A 14,404-nucleotide genomic window follows, 5' to 3' on the forward strand; every position below is an offset into this window, starting at 1 on the left:
GCAATGTGTGAGTTTCCAGTTGTCCTGCCAACATTCGTTGTCATCTTTTTCAAATGTTGATTCAGGCTTGCATCCCCAGAGCAAACCTAAATTGCTCATGATGTATTTTTCCGTTCATGTATAGCTGGATTTGATTTCCTAATATTTTGTTGTGTACTTTTAAAGATCTATATTCATGAGGCATGTGTCTGTAGTTTTACTGTAATACCTTTGGGTTTGATATTAAGGTAATGCTGGATCCATAATGTGTTGGAAAATGGTCCCTTCTCTTCTATTTTCTGGTAGAGATTGTGTAGGGTTGTGATTATTTCTTCCTTACATATGTGGTAGATTTTGCTAGTGAAGCCGTGTGGATCTAAAGTTTTCTTTATTTGAAGGTTTTAAACAAAGAATGCAATTTGTTTATAGATACAAGATAATTGAGATTATTACTTCTTCAGTGAGTTTTTGTAGTTCGTATATTTCAAGGAATTGGACCATTTCACCTAAGTTGTCAAATGTATGGGCTTAGAGTTGTTCATAGTGTTTCCTTAATGCACTATTGATGTCTCTGGAGTCTCTGGTGGTACCCTTGGCATCCTCTATGTTGGGAATCTGTGTTTTCTTCTTCTTTTTTTTGATCTGTGTGGCTAGAGGTTTGTTGTTTAGAAACACATACATCTGTGATAAAACTTTCAAGATAAGCAACAATAAATACAAGAGTTCAGTGTAAAGGTCACCTCAATAGGTGACAGGGGAGGGGAATTAAACATGAAAGTTCTAGGGCTTCAAAGATATTTATAATCTGGTTCTTAAAGAGTATGATAAATATATGGGTAAACAATTATGAATCTTTAATTCACTATAATCCACATATTTGTATGTGTGACATATGATGTATTCATCCTAAAAATGACATAATACATATCTCAGGAAACTTGCAAATAACCTGGACTCCATAGTTTTGTGCGGATGTTGGATTTAGATGGACAAGTAAAGGATGATGACCCTAGGAGACATGATAATTAAGACGAAAGACCAACTTTCTACTTCCTTTACCTAACTCCAGGATGAGTATAAAATAAATATTCTTTTTGCTTTCCCGAAACCCATGCTGGAGGTGAGAATTCATTCTCACACTCTAAACATCCTCTCTCCTGACTAGTCTACAATTATTCTTAAATTCAGAGAGTATTTTGACCCTTTGAAGAGACTGAAAAGTTGAGTGTGCCTAATGGTTTGTATGTGGAATGCCCCAGGCAGAGGGACTTCCTAGGAGCTAAGCTGTTGCTTGGCTATCTTTGTGCCATACGTGACTTCTGTTTGAGTTCCAGCATTAGCCGGAAAGTCTAACATATATTGCCAACGCTCTCCCTGTCCAGAACTCTTGTGGCTGGCTCTAAGGCAGATAGGGTGTTTATTCCATATCCTTGATGATAAACTGTGATCTTGTTCTGGGGAATGTCCCTTTTCCCATTCAAGTGTATGATCATATTTTCAAGCAATCGCGTTTACATTCAGCCTGGAAACTTTCTGCCCAATTCTCAAGTTCTACCGCCAGCAGCTTGGATACTGCAGAATGCTGATTTAGCTCATAGGCTGCATTGAGCCACATTGCCATGGTAACCAGCAGACAGACCTGAGAGAAGCAAGGCTGCAGAGAAACTGTAGCCATCACCAAACAGCAAATCAAAGGGAAGTGTCTCAGGAGAGATTTCTAATTATCACACATTTGTCCTTGCAGCCAAACCAGGATGCAATGGAAATGGTGCCTTTGGCACTAGCATCTTAGGTCACAAAATCAGGTAAACTTTCCTGGGCTCCTTTGGGAATGCCACAGAGTCTCCTGCTACCTTAGGTGTATTGAAATAGATTCTTACATTGACCTTTCCCTTAGAGTTGTCACCAAGTCCTTGGCAGTGATAACTAAAATGCTGTACAGCTTAAGGTATTTTATGGATGGCAAGGCAATTTTAAAAAGTCTCACATCTGTAGGGGGGTGAGCTGGATATGATAGCTAATAGCATCTGAGATGATTCTGACATCTTAACGAGATTGCCTCTGTTGATTCCTTATTTTATTCTTTTTTACATTCTCTTTAATATAAGCAAGCTTATTTCAATAATCTTTAATGCAAGTGGAGTACTGATATGTTTATATGCAAATGTATGCAAATCATATAGTAAGATAGGGCTCCTAGGGTAACAACTGGTAACATCCATGTGTACTTATAAAGAAAGTGCTCAAGGTTACAAAGCTATCACGAAAGATTTACTAATAATTTGCTGGGGAAATAGTTGTAGAAATCCTTTTTCTGCTTTTAAATGTGCTGAGATCAAGGCTGTCTGATTCTTGAGACAGGGAGAATGTGATAAATGAAGACACAACATCACATGAATAAAATTCGAATTGCCTGTGCTAAGAGAGTGGCTTTGAACTTCTCCTTGCAGTCGGACCAAGCTGCAAAGGCATCTGCATTAGTAGAGGTCTTTAACATATCTGTTCTGCATTAATTCATATTTCTGAATGGCATATGCTGGAGGCTGGCCTGAATCACCTTTGTTTTATCAAAGGTGCATTTAAGGTCAACTACCACTAACTGCCTTGTTAAATATTGATTTAGCCATTTGAATTAATGCAATTTTCAGTACTTTTTCTACTTAATATACACCAGCACTCCCATGACCCAGTCAGACAGAAGATCAATACATGGGCACTCAGCTTGTATTGAAGCTGGGGTTGACTGCTTGCTTGTTTTCCTGTGAAGGCCAAAGTGTTCAAGATAATGGGCTATTGGCTTATCTACTTACCTTCTGCAAAACTTGTGAATGCTTTCATCTTTTGCCAGGATGGTTTTGACCTATTTAGTGATCAATGTCTCTCAGAGTTCTGAGTGATTAGGTTTCCCTTGTCGAGGAACAAATGGTAGCAAGAAAGCAAAAACTCAAACCTGAAACATTAAAATAGCCAGGTTGGCACTACATGGATTCATATTTCAAGACTTGAAACAAGCCTTAGGTTACTTTACTCAGCACTTTCATCTTACTGGTGATGAAACTGAGAGTTTAAATGACTTTTCAAACTGCTAGAGTCAGAACTAGAATCTTTGACTTCTAAAGATTCACTTTTCATTGTACTTATTGACCTGTAGTATGTATCATTTATTTGTCTGCAAACTGAGGCAAAGTAAAGGAATTTTGTGACCATATTCATTAAAAATATCATTGTATCAGGCTTAGAGGAGGTTGGTATTAAAATGAAATAGTTTATTTTAGTGGACTCTAAATGGAGACTCCATCCCTATGAGCTGCCGTGAGAATACTGCCTCCTTGGTAGTATTAGCTTAGCTCTCTAATCTCTAGATAATACCAACTGGCTTCACTTACTCTGGTTTATTGAGATCAATTAATCTGTAGTTGGTGTATGTTCTTTTCCTGCCTACCCTCCAGTTAAGCCTAGAGGTGCCAGGGGCTGTCTTTGCCACTGTATACAAAAAGTCTGCCTAAGAATGCAGCAATCATTTGAGGAAACAGTCAAGAGTCAGAGACCAAGCCCTGGCAATGTGAAGTGTCTGGATTTAGACATGCCTAAAGTTAGTGATACCCCTGAAAATTTAGATTATGTAAGTGAGTAAATACCCTTATTTGCTTAAACTGTTTTTTTAAAAAAATACAACGGAGTCTCAACTTCCTGATGAATACATAAGCTGAGTTGGGTATTTGGGAAATACTTGAATCTTGATGGTGTAGTATCAAGCTTCAGAATCATGGGGTAGTTTCACAAAAATTTCTTACAGCATTTCTAAATGTGTTACAACAGGCCAGGTAATAGGTCTCAGGTAAACATCTATATCCAAGATCCCTCTTTTCAGTCTGTATGTAGACAAACAGATGTACAGTGTGACCATTGTAAATTGCCATTTTATGTTCAAAGTCATTACATAATGTCAGTGCTTCCAGGGTTCAATAATACCTTAATGATGGTAGGGTATCATCTTCATTGTAAAAGCTAAAGTTATCTAAGTTGGTTTTTTTGGTCAAAACTTTCACTTTAGGAAAATTTTTCTGTTCCAAAACTGAAATTGATTATTAAGAAAGGAAAGCACAGAGATTGAAATTACAGACTTTTTAGCACTGGAAGAATAACCTTGGAGATGGTTCGAGACTCAATTTACAGTAACACTGGGGCCCTGAGGATTTAGATGACTTGGCCTCAGCTGTACAGCTCCTTTAGCGGTGGAACGGACACTAATACCCCCATCTCCAACTGGAGCACTTTCCTCTGTTCTGACATTCACAGCCTGATGGACTTGCTTGTCTCCTCTTATTTGGTAGCATGCTGGGAGATACTTTCTATCACTGGGCTGCCTGCGGTCAAAAATTTCTAATGTTTAGATGATATAGGACAGTAGCACAATTTACTGACAGCTGTGGAAGTAATTTGGTTTATGTCCACATCTTCTAAGTGCAAGCAAAGGTGTTGTAGCACTCCAGTCCCTGTAGAGCTTACGAATGTAATTAGAAAATAGAAGTTTAAACCAGGCAAAAAGAATTAAATTAAGTGGAACAAACACAATAAACAGAATCAAATCTTTTGTCTCAGCACCTGGTTACAAAATGAGGCCCGGGGATCAATGATGAGAGCCACACAGCTTTTAGGTAGTATCTCCACCTGCAAGAGATGGTAGTGGATGCAGATTTGTTCATTCCATTTCTTTGGGCAGTTTTTATTCACATCACATAGACCTCCTCACAAACACTCTGCAGTTATGTGCAATTACATGAACTTATTGATGTAAAGGATACTTGATATATTAAAAAATATTAAATATTAATGATTTTTGCCTCTATGTATTGGATGTAGTGTTCATGGAGAAGAAGTCTATAAGAACTGTAACATCAAAATTATAAAATGTCTAGATGTGAAGTTCATAAAGCTGAAACTACTTTTTTCTTAAACAAAGGCAGATGCTTTGTGTAGACGGATATCTTTTTCTGTGTTCTAGGCATTTGCTTTCATTTTTGAAACCCTTTTAAGTGCTACATGAGGCACCTGGCCCTGGAGTGAAAAGAGATTAAAAACACCTTGGGGAATCTTAATTCCCTCTAAATCACTTTTTTCTCCCTTAAAAAAAAAGAAGTTGGTCTTGAATGAAATATGGAACCTTATCCACCTTGCGAATAATCTACTCTCCTCTCCTCTTGCCCCAGAGTTCCAGGGCTTGCTGACAGATAGGGGGTGATTAAAAATTCTCATCATGCCCATGTGCCTTGTGCCCTCTCCTTTGTCATTCTGCAGTTGGGTATCAAAGCTGTAGCATCTATGTTCTTTGAAGACTAAGCAGGTTGGACATGCAATTTAGATGAAAAACAATTACTCTGTGTTAGCTTGCTTTTGGCAAGAGTGTATTAAGGCTCATCTCACTGATGGGAAACAAAAGCTGCACTTCATCTTCATGAATTTCAAATGAGGGAGAGAGAGAGAGGAGGAAACAGTTTTCTGGCAGGAGCTTTTCTGCATAACCTTTCTCTGATGAGTGGGTTCCTTTCTTGATAGAATACCCTCAGTATTGGCTTGGATAATAATGTGTTTCTCTCGATGCACAGATGGTGCAAATGATCATGTGGTTCTACTGGTGGGGAGCCTTTGAAGCAGAAAAAGAGGGCTAAGCAGATGAAGTACATTCTGTGGCATTTTTTTGAACTTACGAAGGGAAGAGAATTAATAGCCATATTGTGCTGGTATCTTTTGTTATAAATGTGTTTGGTTTTGAGAAAACAAGCAAACAAAAGGCACATTTGCATATTTGTGAATCGTCTATGCTTCGAGTGAAATTGAACCTTGAGAAAGAGCACTTTATCTCCATGAGTTCAGTTCAGGTAGTTACACTAGATCACCAACTTGTGGATACCATGTCACACATTTTTTGTGATGTCAGAATGAGTTCTTGGCCTTGACTGTTGAAGACAGAGCATCCTGAGCCAAATTGGGACAGTTGCTGAGTGAGGACACCAAACCTACTCTTAGGAGGCACATATTGCCAACAATATTATCCAGATAAAAAACACAAAAGAAACATCAAAGGTAGTACTGAAAAGGAATAAAGGTCACCCCAGGCCAGCAGGCATCACATGTGTCTACAGGAATGTGTGTTAAGGGGAATAAGGCCAGATTTACGGATATGAGACCTGTGCAATCACTTGAGGCCCTGTGCTTGGAAGACCTCATGCTTGGTTTGAAAAATGGTTTGGCTCTGTGTTCTCACCCACATTTCACCTCGAATTGTAATCCCCATGGTACCCTCATATTGAGGAAAGTGACCTGGTGGGAGGTGATTGGATCATGGGGGCAGTTTCCCTTATGCTGTTCTCATGATAGTGAGTTCTCACTAGATATAAGTCTTGGACAGTTCCTCTTCCACATGCTCTTTCTCTCACCTGCCACCATGTAAGATGTGCCTGCTTCCCCTTCCCCCATCATGGTAAGTTTCCTGAGGCCTCTCCAACCATGCAGAACTGTGAGTCAATTAAACCTCTTTTCTTTATAAATTACCCAGTCTTGGGTATTTCTTTACAGCAGTGTGAAAATGAACTAATATACTTAACTTGATGCTCTGTTCTAGCTGTCTTGAAATTCTTACTAACTTTTGAACTCGGAACCCTACATCTTCATTTTGTACTGGTCCCCACATATTTTGTAGCCAATCTGAAGGAGGAGCGAGAGGTGATGGGGGATGAAGGGTGTGGGGAGTGTATGCTATGGCTGCCTGCTGTCAAAGTTCTCCAGGTATGACATTAGAGTACAACTCGCCTACTATAACCAGTAGAGTCAATTGCTCCTTGAGGGCAGACAGAGTGAATGGTATCTTCTGGAGACAGCTTTGAAAGAAAGGTCGCTTTCCTCCCATGAGCTGTGTGTCTCTTCACGTATTCACCTCAGCATGTTATATTCTTAGAGTCAAAACTTGTACCATACCTGAAGGTAATACTATGTGAGTCACTTCAAAATAAGACATGTTTTGTTGACTTGTGGCTAACATGTAGAAAATCTATGATTTTTTTCCTAGAAAGTAAGGCCTAGATTTCAGTTCAGGCTATGAACAGATTTTTATTTCTGCATGACATTTGTGGTTTTAAATTGAATCACAATTTTCCCTTATAGTCTGTGGTTAAATTCTAATCCCTAAGCTAGTTAATGTTGGAGATCTGGTAAGATTCTACTAAATTCTTCAACTTTAAATATATCCTATAATGAAAAAGTGGCTCTAGGCTTGATATATATATTGTAGGACATTTATGAGAAGAAATACAGCATAGAGAAGAGGCTTTTATTGAGACAGAATTGGATCCAAGTTCTGGCTCTGCCACTTAAGAGCTCCTTGCTGTTAGAAAAGTCATTTCATTGCATTAAGATAGTTTCCTCAATAGTAAAATCAGGAGAAGCTTATTACTTTTCATGGGTTATGTCAGTATTAAAAGAAATAGCAAATATAAAGTGATTAGAATAGTTCATGGCATGTGGTGCAGGTGTTTTTAGAAGTATATGAATTTAGACTGGGCATGGTGGTATGCATCTATAAACCCAGCTCCTTGGGAGGCTGAGGAGGGAGGATCACCCGAGCCTAGGCATATGAGGCTGCAGTGAGCTATGATTGCGCCACTCTCCTCCAGTCCAACCTGTGTGACAGAGTGAGAACCTGTCTCTAAAAAACAACAGCAACAAAACAATATGAATTTAGTTATTTGTAGTTACCTGGCTATTATTCACTCTTCTTAATATTAACCTTATTGTGTGGACTAACCTCACTATTCAAAGTCCATGTTCAAATGAGATTTCATCCTAAATGCATGTAGAAAAGAAAGGAAAACAATCCGGAAAGTATAAACTAACTTAATTTTTAAGCATATTTATTCATAAAATGTTTATAACTTTTCTATATAAAGTATGTGACTTTTTACTCAATAGGCTTAGAATTAGATCTATATAGGGTGTACATAAAAATTTTTTCAACTCTGAATCTGAATGTTTCCCTTTGTCTTTTACAGCCTCCCAAATGTCCACATAGATAATATCAACCCTCAATGCAAATTACAAGAATGTTATTTTAAAATGTAATAAAAAGTGACCAAGCTGACCTAAACCCCACCACACCATGAATAGCTTCCATTTATCTAGCATTTAGTTCACTCCTAAATGGTAAGCATATCAGTTGTAAGTCCACCACCATGTGTCTCCCTTAGAGAAGGCCCTATTTCATGGTTAACATAGCTGTGAAATTGAAACCTCTGCTTTCCATCCTATGAGGGAGGTCCTCTGTGTTGGGGGTTGGGGTAGGGTTTAAAAACATAGGATGTTTATAAATTCCTGATGAAACTTTAAAATGTAAATACAATATACGAAAGAAACTTGTAAACATCTCCTGCAAACCTATTTTGTAGAGTTTTTAACACTATACAATTAAAAAATCTAGACCAGCACAACCACCATCTTTGGTGATGCATTGTTCATTCTGATTTTCCAAGCCATTGAGAACATTCTGCACTTGGTGCTGAGTGATTTCATGAACTTCCATCTGTGAACACAATCCTAAATGTATTCACTGTGTGGTTTTGATGAGGAGGCAGGTTTATGTAGGACCTGTTTTTTTTTTTAAAGTCTGAGTGGGTTTTGAGAATGCAGCCAAGTAATTCATCCCAGTCTACTCATATTTTCTTAAAAGGATATCATGGATGAACCATTAACCCTTTGAAATAAAATCACCCAGGAAGAAAACATGATAAAAAATAATGAAATTGTTATAATTTAGGGAAAAACTTCATAACATCTCAAAGTAACACCACAAAAACTGTGTATATATTTTACAAAAAGAATCAGTTACACTTCCCTGACAGCAGATATTGAGTAAAATCAACATTAATATTAAAAACTTTCTATTAAAAATTCAAATTGTGTACTTTTATAAAATCACCTTATGTATACATCCACATACCCCCATCTTTAAACTTACAGACATTTCACATTGCTGCATAGATCTAGTAAATGTGTTTTCTGCCTTCCAAGGGACATGCATTTTTAAGTGAATAAATCACTTAAATGAGTCAAAGGATTGGTATGCTATGTTAACAGAAGGAAACTTCTATCACTTTTAGAAAATATCTAAACTCTCTTTCAGAGACTTCCTTTTCTTCTAAATTGCTGGTTAGGCCGGGCACGGTGGCTCAAGCCTGTAATCCCAGCACTTTGGGAGGCCGAGACGGGCGGAGCACGAGGTCAGGAGATTGAGACCATCCTGGCTAACACGGTGAAATCCCGTCTCTACTAAAAATACAAAAAAAAAATTAGCCGGGCGAAGTCGCGGGCGCCTGTGGTCCCAGCTACTTGGGAGGCTGAGGCAGGAGAATGGCGTGAACCCGGGAGGTGGAGGTTGCAGTGAGCTGAGATCCGGCCACTGCACTCCAGCCTGGGCGACAGAGCAAACTCCGTCTCAAAAAAAAAAAAAAAAAAATAAATAAATAAAAATAAATTCCTGGTTAAACTAAGAGAACAAAATCCAAAGTGAATGAAATTTTTACTAGAATAGTTCTAATTTTAATATGGTATTTGGTTGTAGTGTTAAGGGGGAGCAGTTTAGGAGAATACTGTTTTCTTTTCATAATTCTTTGAAGTTATTATTTATTTCTTTACCTAACTTTTTTACACTAGAAATTTTTGATTAGCTATAATATACTTTCATCACACCATTTTATGACTTTTAAAAATGAAGTTATAATAAGTAATATTGAGTGACTTGCATTAGGGTGGCCACTGTGGATGGACCCTTAGGGGGGAGGAATATGATTCAGAAAAAAAAAAAAAAAAGTCTGCGTCACAGTAAAAAAAAAAATGTAGGTTTGGGGCCTGCTGACTTTCTTCAGCATCATGTTGCTCTAGAGCAATTGTATATATACAATTCTTTCTCAGACTTCATGGCTATAACACCAAAAGCAACAACAACAAAAGCCGAGATTGACAAATGGAATCTAATTAAGCTGAAGAGCTTCTGCATAGCAAATGAAACTATCATCAGAGTGAACAGGCAACCTACAGAATGGGAGAACATTTTGCAATCTATCCATCTGACAAAGGGCTAACATCCAGAATCTAGAAAGAACTTAAACAGATTTACAAGAAAACCACATCAAAAGGTGGGCCAAGGATATGAACGGACACTTATGAAAAGAAGACATTTATGCAGCCAAGAAGCACATGAAAAGCTCATCATCACTGGTCATTAGAGAAATTCAAATCAAAACCACAGTGAGATACCATCTCACGCCAGTTAGAATGGTGATCATTAAAAAGTCAGGAAACAACAGATGCTGGAGAGGATGTGGAGAAATGGGAATGCTTTTACACTGTTGGTGGGAGTGTAAATTAGTTCAGCCATTGTGGAAGACAGTGTGATGATTCCTCAAGGATCTAGAACCAGAAATACCATTTGACCCAGCAATTCCATTACTTGGGTATATACCCAAAGGAATATAAATCATTCTACGATAGACACATGCACACGTATGTTTATTGCAGCAATATTCACAATAGCAAAGACTTGGAATGAACCCAAATGTCCATCAATGATAGACTGGATAAAGAAAATGTGGCACATACACACCATGGAATACTATGCAGCCATAAAAAGGATGAGTTCATGTCCTCTGCAGGGACATGGATGAAGCTGGAAACCATCATTCTCAGCAAACTAACACAAGAACAGAAAACCATACACTGCATGTTCTCATTCATAAGTGGGAGCTGAACCATCAGAACACATGGACACAGTGAGGGGAACATCACACACTGGGGCCTGTCGGAGGGGTATGGGGCTATGGGAGGGATAGCATTAGGAGAAATACCTAATGTAGATGACGGGTTGATGGGTGCAGCAAACCACCATGGCATGTGTATACCTATGTAACAAACCTGCACGTTCTGCAAATGTCTCCTAGAACTTAAAGTGTAATACATTTCTTTGTCTTAGTTTCTTAATCTGAAAAGGTGGTTGTTTAGATTGGAAGTAATGTGCAAAGCACCCAGTACACTAGATAGAATGATATAGTTGATGGCTAACAACACTAATTACAGACAGGTATATGCCGAACCCTTCAGACTTCCTATTCTGCACACAGTTTGCAGAAAGCCAGAGTACTCAAAAACTTATGAAGTGCCCTTGAACTCCTTTCTACAGAGTGGGCTGTGAAAATCTACAGTAACATACATCCTTATGCCACAGAATAGAGTTGTGCTCAAAAATAGCCTTTTGACCTTTCTTTGGTTTTGCTTATAACAGAAAATAATGGATTTTTTTTTTTTTTTTTTAGGTCTTGGAATACAGCATCATGCTAAAATGAAGTAGTTATCTTTACCAATAAATGAGTATTGTCCTTTTTAGAAGAGTATTTTCCACTTATATTCCTTACATTATGAATATATAAAATCCAGTCATGTTTTCTTGCTTGAAATCAAGACTTTGTTTAGCTAAAATGAGCAGAACTTCCAATGCTGCCATTCTCAAATGCAGTGTTTTCTTTTTGGTGGTGAATTCAGAATTTCTCTGTACTTAAAAATTAAAACACATGTGGCATTTTTTCCTTAAAATCAGTTCAGAGATCTATTTCTATTTTAGATTATCCCAAATTTCTACTTAAGAACTATGAATTTTAATAATCAGCAATGAGGTCTTTCTACGCATCAGGCTGTTGGCTGTAATTAAACAAAATGCCTAGAGTTTTCCAGTTGGATGGACATGACAATGAATCAGTGATCAAAAATTGTTGTCGAATGAAACAATACGAATAGGGGCCATCTGCATTTGCTCAGAATTCATATGGTTCTGGCACGTATCTACTTTTCTATAAATCTTGAGCTTCAAAGAGGCTGAAAATTCTTTTTGTAATGATTTTTCCTGGTTGATTTTGCGTAATAAAACTAATGTACAGTTGTTGAGAATGAATACAGAAAAGGGCATTGGGAACATGTGGCTTTTGTCTATTTTCCAGGACAAGAGGCTAGTACCTTTGAAAACAAAATCTATTCTGAAAATGATATGGAACATATGCTAGAGTAATTTTAGAGTCTGCATTCATCTTCACCATGAAATCCTAGAAACTTTGAGAGTATTCACTGGAAATCCAGAAATCCTTTTTGGTTCTGACACATTTCTTCTTCTTTCAATAAAAGCCAGACTTGGGCTGGTGCCAGCATTAAGCCCTAGGGCAGCTGGAATGACTCTGACACCAGGTGAAATTCCACGATCTATCATACCAGCTACACAGGGAACTTAAATACTTCACCCCCAACATTTTGACACAATGCCATTATTTTGTTTTTGACAGACAGCATTTGTTTGTTTGAAAAGGTTATTGCTAAAAGTACCATCTTCAGATAAATGTACTCAGATTTGTATTTTAGATGTATTTCACAGCTGCACTTTTATAAATAGGTCGAAAAATAGCTAGATACTGATTTATGTTTGACAGCTCATTTTAGTGGTATTCAGAATTTCTGCAACGATACTTTGGCTTGTTCCCTTGAGTCTTCACAGCTCATGAAAACTCCAAACAGCATTAAAGGCACAAAAAAGAATCTTTAATATGATATGTTCAAACCTCAGTGGATTATCTTGCTCCAAATTTTCCAAACTAGCTTCCGTTTGGAACCATTTCCTTCAATTCTTTGTTTGAACAATTATTGCAGTTGGCTGAATATGTTCAGTCAATAATGAAAGGCTTGCTCAGTGTTAATTTAGACAAGAAAATGGGCCAGGTGTAGTGGCTTATGCCTGTAATCCTAGCACTTTGGGAGGCCAAAGTGGGAGGATCCCTTGAGCCCAGGGGTTTGAGTCCAGCCTGGGCAACATACAGAGACTCTGTCTCTAAAAAAATAAAGAAGCCAGGCATGGTGACACCACACCTGTAGTCCCAGCTTACTTGGGAGGCTGAGATGGGAGAATTGCTTGAGCCCCGGAGGTTGAGGCTGCAGTGAGCTGTGCTTGCACCATTGCACTCCAGCCTGAGTGACCAAGCAAGACTGCCTCAAACAAACAAACAAAAATTACCCAGGCCAAAGTGCTATATCTGTGGATAAGTGTGCTTTTTATGTATTGGTTTTTCCTGTTTATAAAAACCATGGATTCTGGAGCCTGACTGCCTGTCTTTCAAATAGGCTCTGAAGCGAATGTTGTATACGTTTCCAAACTTCTTGTTTCAGTTTCCTCATCTGTACATTTTGGACACCAATAGTGTATTCTCTTCATGGTGAGTTATGAGGATTAAGCAAGTTAATACACATGGAAAATTTAGAAATGCTTGGCTTATGGGGGATCTGCAGTTATATATATGTATATATGCATACATATATGTATATGTTTGTATCTATACCTAGATGTGTATGTATTATATGAACTATGTAGTACAAATAGTAACTGATAATCTTTCATCTTATTCCTGCTTCCATCATTGATTATGTGAAAGTTGTACTACCAAATGTGTTGAGTAGCTTATGAAATAACTGAACTAGATTCTATCAAAGATATAAAGAAAACACATGTAGCTGTTTTGAAAAAAAAATATCATAAATTCTCTCATTTGATCCTCAAATATTTTCAAGGTCCAGAGAGGATTTAAGTTGCTGGAATAATCCACCCAGTCTTCCAGATGTGATTATATAATTGATGGGATCTGGATATCACTGATCACAAAACACAATAAAGGACCTAAGGCAACATCTTTGTACTTTCTCCATGTGGGGAAAATGTTTTTGTTCTGCTTGGTAAATGGCTTCTCCAGTGTTTCTTGGAGACCTCAATAAATGATTATTTTCCAGCATTCCATCACATGCCAAATTTCCCTGAGGTTCTGGTCTGTCAGCACTTGTCCTGAAGCCGAGTACAGACATGGCATAGGTAAAGTGCACAGTGAAGATTGCTGCAGGAAAGTCTGAAGCCCTTCCGTCTTGAAGATGAAACATCTTCTGGACTCACCCCCACCCCTCCAGCTCATAAGACTGACTCTCGTTTGAAGATGTGTGTTTTGCTTTACTTTCCTCTGTGAGTGCTCAGCACAGAGCAGTATCTACTTTTCCTGTTTTACATTTTTCATTTTAAAGATCCAATTACTTCAAGTCCTTTTCTTGAATATTGCAGTGGGCCTGCTGACCTAATAATTCTCTCATCTCTAATTTCCATCATCATCTCTACTTGAAGCTGTGTCACACATACACCCACCTGAATGTGTGAGAAGGACAGAGACAGTTCCCCCACCGCAGGAAGAAATGGCTCATATCATTTGAGAACCTAGTCTCAAGGGCATCATCAATGCTGTTTCCTCATGTTCAATGGCATTTTCTGGTGTGTCGTATTAGATTTAGTTACGGTATCACCAACTATAGT

At 38.0% G+C, this 14,404-nt stretch overlaps 1 long non-coding RNA gene across 1 annotated transcript; it reads left to right on the plus strand.

Moving 5' to 3' along the window:
* Positions 1 to 1,598: 1,598 nt before the first annotated feature.
* LOC117064615 lies at positions 1,599 to 13,921 on the plus strand. Its single transcript, XR_004429554.1, has 3 exons — positions 1,599 to 1,784; positions 6,602 to 6,765; positions 13,624 to 13,921. It is a non-coding gene; the product is annotated as an uncharacterized LOC117064615 (long non-coding RNA).
* The last annotated feature ends 483 nt before the right edge of the window (positions 13,922 to 14,404 follow it).

The sequence above is a fragment of the Trachypithecus francoisi genome, unplaced genomic scaffold (assembly GCF_009764315.1).
Source record: "Trachypithecus francoisi isolate TF-2019V2 unplaced genomic scaffold, Tfra_2.0 Lachesis_group2, whole genome shotgun sequence".
NCBI lineage: Eukaryota > Metazoa > Chordata > Mammalia > Primates > Cercopithecidae > Trachypithecus > Trachypithecus francoisi.